We start from the raw sequence: 7,189 nt of genomic DNA on the forward strand, positions 1-7,189 counted from the left end.
TTCTCCAACCAGCTCCTGCCAAGCAGCGTTGGGTCATTGCCTGGAACAATCCACAGTGGTAACTCGTGAACCGCACCATTATACAACACATTAATTTGTGCATTGCCAATCACCTTTATCAGTTCTTTGGTGTATGTGCACAGCTTGGCGTTAACAGGGCTCAGCCTGGGCCCCACAGCTTATTAAATGCCCTCTCGTTCATGATCGATTGACTCACCCGTGTCCAGTTCCATCGATACTGGTATCCCGTTAAAGTTCACATTAATCAAAATTAGTTTACTCTTGGTTGTGAATGAGTACAGTCCATACACTTCCTCCTCTGGCATCTCGGATTGCGTATCCAGATCCGGGCTAGTTTGATTATTATCCTCCACGTGGTGTGTCACAGCACACTTGCTCATCTGCGGACAATTGCGCCGGAGATGCCCCACTCTCAGACAGCCTGTGCAACTATATTGCTTAAATTGGCACTGCTGGTGCCGATAATTTCCCCCACAACGCCAACATGGAGAAATCGGATACATTCCCACTGGCGGACTTTGGGCAGCCACAGGTTGCACGAACGCAGCCGGATATGCCCTGCCACGTGCTGCTCTGCTGAATGCCGAATCATTCGCGAACGCAGCCGGATAGGCCCTGCCATGTGCCACTCTGCCGAACGCCGAATCAATTGCACTTACAGTACTTGCCATGGTTCGGTTCTTCATCGATATTTGCTTTAAATTCTTGTCCGTCATCATACATGATTGAGTGACCTGGATGGCCCTTTTTAAATCCAACTCCTCCACCGCCAGAAGTTTGCGCAGGATCACCTCGTGGTTGATACAGAAAACGAAGAAGTCCCGCAGCATGTCTGCCAACACCGTCCCAAACTCGTACGGTCCTGCTAGACGTCTCAGGTTGGCAACGAATTCCGCCACGCTCTGGCCCTCCTATCGAACATGTGTATAAAACCTGTATCTCGAGATGATGATGCCATCGTCTGGCTTGAAGTGCTCTCGTACCAATGTACACAACTCCTCGTGCGTTTTCTCTGTTGGATCACTAGGCATGAGTAGATTCTTTATCAGACCGTAGATCTTTGAACTGCACACAGTGAGGAACACGGCCCAGTGCCGATCTGCATCGTCGACCCCCTTCAATTTGTTGGCCATGAAGTACCGGTTCAAACGGCTCACAAAATCTGCCCAATCTTCTCCCTCCACGAATCACTCTAAAAATAGAATCGTGCTCATTTTGCAAACAAAAGTTCTTGTATTCTCGTCACCAAATGTTATATATGAAATAAAAGTGCCAGCTGAGTACTGTTTAACTGAACAAGGTACAACCTTGGCTCTGGCTTTATTACGGCCCATAGTGCCTGACTCACAAAATGACTGACCTTTTATACCAGAGCAGCACATTGTGCGTGCTGATCAGTGGCCTCCATCAATGACACCATCTGGTGGCTACATACATACATGACACTTCCCCATCTCACTAGCTGCTCTTCACACTCACCCTCATCCTAGTCCCATCATACCAACGAACAACACACAAGGGAAAGCACTTGGATGTTTATTTAATGTTCATGTAAAGATTATGTTAATATGATGTCAAACATTGAAACCTTTATTTTGCATTCTTGGACAGATCTGTGTGCACCTTTGGAAGTTGCTTAGTGAGTAGCAGTGAATGCTGAGACATAACGGTACCCCTACAATGGTTATGAGTGTGAAAGGAATGGCTTGGACATTGTAGGGATGCTTTATGGTGATAGTGTAGGGTGGTGCAAATCTGCCACATTATGTGGCAGCCAGGGTGTACAGCATCAAGTGAAGTAAATATGACCATAGTGAGGCCTTCCATGGCTTCCCAGGCAGCAGTGTGCTCGGGTGCTGATGCCATCTGTCTTGTGCAGCATCAGGTGATTGCGGAGAAGGTTGGTGTTGTTGGTGATGCTGGTCGTGTGCCTGGAGCTGCTGGTGTTGGAGTTCATCAGGGACGAATTCTGGGGACCAAGTTGAGACAGTTTCAAGGGCACCGATGCTGATCTAATAGATGACAGGGGAACTTGAAATGGCAGAAGCAATCTGTCAATGGGGAGAGAAGTTGTTCCAATGAGGTGACACTGGATACAGAATTTGCTCCAAACACTTGCCACCTGCATAAATCTCAATCTAGCTTTCAAATGGAGTAAGCAACAACTTCTGAGCTTGGAAATTGAACAGTTGTGAGCTAGGAGCTTTTACACCACATTTGTAGCTGTCAAGTAATCATATCATTCCATATTGATTCTACTCCCAACCTGCTGACCTGACAAGATCCCCAAAGCAGGGTGGACCCAGTGGGCAACCTCGTAAAATGTTAAGGTGAGCTCAAACTACTTTTAAAGTGGCTCTTAACAAGCTCATCATGAGCTGAATTGCCTCCCTCGCCGCTGCGTGTCAGGTCTATTCAGTGCTGACAGACCCAACATCTGGGAAAGGCGTGTAGTGATGGGTGACAGCAGGGTCCCGACCCACTGTCGAAAAAAACATTTTCTCATCCAACCCGCCCCTAAACACACCCGCTGACCACCTGAAAAATTCCTCCCATAGGGTCAGGATCCACATATATACTGTGACACCAAGCTCTACCTCTCCACCACCTTTTTCGATCCCTCCCGTCTCTATGTTGTCAGACTGCTTGGCCGACATCTAGCCTTGGATGAGCTGCAATTCCATCCAGTTAAACATTGAGAGGACTGAAGCCATTGTCTTCGACCCCCCTGCCACGAGCTCTGTACCCTACCACCGATTCCATTCTTCTCCCTAGCCACTATCTCACACTGAACCAAACTGTTCACAACCTCAGCATCCTATTTGACCTCAAGCTGACCCTATACACTCTCCATCACCAAGACTGTCTCTCTAAATTGCCCGTCTCACTCTGCATCAATCAATCTGCTGCTGAAACTCATCCATTCCTTTCTCACCTCCACATTGGACTATTTCAATTATCTTCTGGCTGGCCTCCCATTCTCAGTAAAATGCAACTCATCCAAAATTCTGCTGACCATATCCTATCCACACTGTACTGCTCTCCCATCACCCTTGTCCTCACTGACCTATATATAAAGTTCTCCAACTGTACAACCTCCCTCCAAGCTCTCTATTCCTTTTACTCAATTTCCCGCTCTTAGTTTAAACTAATAGAAGGTGAATGGTGTATGCTCTTTCCCATTTCTTGCCTCCTGGGGCTCTAGTTATCTAAAAAGGGGCTCAAGTGCATTATCACTTTGTTGCTGTCATAGGTATTGTTCGATATTCCCATCTAATCTTTCCCTGTAGGGAGCCTCATTAACTCTTCCAGCAGCCAAGCTTCCTTTCCCGGCTGTGTGGGTAGGATGACTCTGACATGTTGACCTCTGGTCACTGTCGATGTCTAAATACCCATGAGTAAAATTGGTCTTCCATATTCTGGATGTTCGATCTTAATTTCTTTTTAAAAAAGAGGTGTTTCAAATCATGAAGGGTTTGGTTAGAGTAAATAAAGAGAAACAGTTTCCAATGGCTGAAGGGTCGATAACTAGAGGGCACAGATTTCAGGTGATTGGCAAATGAACCAGAGGAAAAGCTTTTTTTACACGTGGTTAGGATTTGGAATGCACTGCCCGATAGAGTGGTGGATACAGATTCAATTAGTAGCCTTTAAAAGGGAATTGGATAAATACTTGAAAGAGAAAACATTGCAGGGAAGTGGGACGAACTGGGTTGTTCTTCAAAAGAGGCGGCAGAGACTCAATGAACCGAATGGCCTTTTTAGAATCATAGAATCATAGAAATTTACAACATGGAAGGAAACATGCCATTTCAGCCCATCGCTACCCAGCCTAATTTCACTTTCCAGCCCTCGGTCCGTAGCCCTGTAGGTTATGGCACTTTGGGCTCAATTTTCCACATGGGTGATTTTTGGTGCAGTTGAAGAGGTAGGTTTGATTTTTTAGTGGCCCAAATGCACCAAAAAAAAAGTCCAACTTTCGCCGGAATTAACTTTGAATTTGGAGCAGCGCAGATTGGCCTTAAGCTTTGTGGGTGGAGCTTAAGGCCTGCGCCAAAAACTGATGTTGCTGAGGGATGCTCAGAAGGGCTGAGGTTAGGAACAAAGGGCTGGGCTGGGAACAGAAGCCACTGCCATCCCGGGCCGAAAGGACCCCGCACCAATCCGCTGACTTCAAGGTCAACAGAAAGCAACAAAAGGACGGACCGAGCAGCAAGAAAACCAAGCGCAATGCAGCATTGACCAGTGAGGATGTGGGGCCTCGCAACAAGCGACAAGGGGTTAAGGAGGAACCTGCGGTGTCATTTCTGCAAACAGGACAGATCTGCTGGGGAGACAGAGCTGATGTCAGCCACCACATTGAATCCTTGGCTGGAATCAAATACCGACTGGCCTTCAACCCACCACCAGCCAATACAAAATTGAGGCTGAATTCATATTAGTGTCAGAGAGGGGAACAAGTAACGTTCTCTTCACATAATGAGCCTTTGGATGGTATGTTTCACATTCCAGGCATCTGGAGTGCAAAGATTGCAATTGTTCGATGCATTATTCATGGACAGCATTTGAATATCTGACAATTAATTGACAAATAATTATTGCAGTCTATTTTATCCGCCTGAGAATGAATCCAAGGCACTTGCTATTTTGAGAGGCTTGAATTGCAGTTTGTGCAGGTGGGAGGAGGGACAGAGGGAGCAGGCATTTCTGGAGTTCAGCATTGTGCTATATACATATATAGCAAACACCTCAAATCGCTGGAGAAATACCACAAATGATGTCTCCGCAAGATCCTGCAAATCCCCTGGGAGGACAGATGCACCAATGTTAGTGTCCTTGATCAGGCCAATAGCCCCAGCATCGAAGCACTGACCACATACGACCAGCTCAGTTGGGCGGGCCACATTGTCCGCACGCCCAACACAAAACTCCCAAAGCAAGCGCTCTACTCGGAACTCCCACACAGCAAGCGAGCCCAAGGTGGCAGAGGAAATGTTTCAGCAGAGGAAACGTTTCAAAGACACCCTCAAAGCCACCTTGATAAAATGCAACATCTCCACTGACACCTGGGGTCCCTGGCAAAATATCACCCTAGGTGGAGGAGGTGCATTCGGGAGGGCGCTGAGCACCTCGAGTCTCGTCGCTGAGAGCATGTAGAAAACAGGTGCAGGCAGTGGAAGGAGCGGCAAACCAGTACCACCCACCCTTTCCTTCAACGACTGTCCCACCTGTGACAGAGACTGTGGTTCCCGTATTGGACTGTTCAGTCACCGAAGAACTCACTTTTAGAGTGGAAGCAAGTCTTCCTTGATTTCGAGGGACTGCCTATGATGATGATGATTGTGATCCGTTCGATCAAGAAAGAAAGCAAGAATGGGCGCAACATATTTGCAATAAGGAAACCAACCAAAGTTACTGTTCTGGGCGACGTTATATTTTAGTCAAGTGGAGGATGATTCGCTACTTTTTCCTGCTCTTCGAGTGGAATTGTTTCACCCAAAGGCAATAGAACTGTGAGCTAAGTTGGCAGCTGTCAGCCGTGTCTCAGTGGGTAGCACTTTCGCCTGAGAGGTTTGCTGTGTTCAAGCCCCACTCCAGACACTTGAGGCCCAAGTTTCAGCTGATGATTAGAATGGCGCACCTCCATCAGTTGCGTCGGCTGTTTTGGAAAAAAAGCACGCCGATATCCTACCGTGGAATTCCCGTTGCTTGTAGGACCGTGGCATGGCGCATCAGAGGCTGAGGGGGGTGGAGCAAGTATCCTCGCAGCCGGCGGGGGGGCGGGGCTAGGGCCCAGCATGATTTGCATTGTCAGCAGCGTTGCGCATGTGCATTGTAGCATGCGCGCATGTGCAATGGGTCTTCGGCCTTGGCAATCGGCCATTTAAAGGGAGAAAGTGGCACTCTGTTAAAGCGAGCTGTGTGATTTTTTCGGTGCAGGAAGGGAAGGAGTAAAAAGTCTGTAAGTGATTCTTGGAGTGCAATTGAGTGCTGCAAAGGTGCATGCAAGGTAAGGACTGTGTGTTTTTAAAAATCACTGAGTGTAAATCCAGTACAGCAATGCAAGAAGGTGCAGCGAGAATGAAGAACTTCTTGCATGAAGAAGTGGAGACACTAGTTAATGTCATTGAGGGTAGATGGCAGGAGCTGGACACCAGCAACAGAGGCTGCACAAGGGTGGGACCCAAAGAAATCAAGAACTGCTGGGACCTAGTTGCAGAAGAATACTGTGGAGTGGTGAATACCAAGAGATCTGGGGCCCAGTGTAAAAAGAAATGGCAGGACCTTAGTCAAGTAGTTAGTGTAAGTAATATCTTCCTTTTCTCAATGGAATTGCAATTGTAAATGTGACCAGCTGTATATGTCCCATCTAGCAGAAAGGCACCTCTCTAAAAAGTTATATTTTCATCTTTGCAGAAGAAATTGGCCCATAGCAAAATGGAAAGAACACGAACAGGAGGAGGCCTGCCAAATCTACACCAACTGACACCCTTGGAACAGAGGGTCGCTGCCCTGATGAGTCGTGCCTGGAGAAAAGCAATCAGTGATGCACAAGCTGGGCCCACAGGTATGGGAGAGGGTAAGTCCTGAAAATGCATCGTGACCCTTAAAGTCAACTTGCTGCCTGGCCTGCTATGTGTGAGAGTACTCATGTCACCCATCCTGCCCACTCCTGTGCTGCTAACCATTTGACTGTTCGGTTATACCTTACAGAACATGATGCCAATCCTGAAGATTCAGAAGAAGACTCAGATGCGTGCGATCAAGACCAAGGCGGTGGGGGAGAGGAGGGGGGGCACGGATATGTGTTCAGGAGAGAATGTTGATCGTAATATGGATCAGTCCATAGTGCAGGGCCTCACTCTCCCAGACAATACCACGAGTTCTCATCCAACATTCCACTCTTTCATCCACCCCCCCATCTTTGCGTAGTGCTTTAATTCTGACACAGCATGCCATCGTCTCCTCACGTACCCATCCGCGTTTAGTGATGTAAGTTCTGGTCCGATGTTCCATGGTTTCACATATTCTGAGGTTGCGGGTCCCAGTGGTGGTGGTGGAATGCAGCTTGGAACACCCAGTTCCCCACTGTCAGAGGTAGAGGGTCCCAGTGGTGGTGGTGGAATGCAGTTTGGAACACCAGGGCCCCACTGTCAGAGAAAGCGGG

General features: G+C 47.8%; 1 protein-coding gene across 1 annotated transcript in view; it reads left to right on the forward strand.

Annotated features, from left to right (window-relative positions):
- The window catches only part of LOC139264437 (sterile alpha motif domain-containing protein 9-like), a 36,012-nt gene extending 29,531 nt beyond the window's left edge, over positions 1 to 6,481 (forward strand). Inside the window, exon 6 of the transcript XR_011593345.1 lies at positions 6,439 to 6,481. The gene's annotated coding sequence lies outside the window, so the exon portion shown is untranslated. The remainder of the gene's footprint in view (positions 1 to 6,438) is intronic.
- The last annotated feature ends 708 nt before the right edge of the window (positions 6,482 to 7,189 follow it).

Source organism: Pristiophorus japonicus, chromosome 5, assembly GCF_044704955.1.
Source record: "Pristiophorus japonicus isolate sPriJap1 chromosome 5, sPriJap1.hap1, whole genome shotgun sequence".
Classification (NCBI taxonomy): Eukaryota; Metazoa; Chordata; class Chondrichthyes; family Pristiophoridae; genus Pristiophorus; species Pristiophorus japonicus.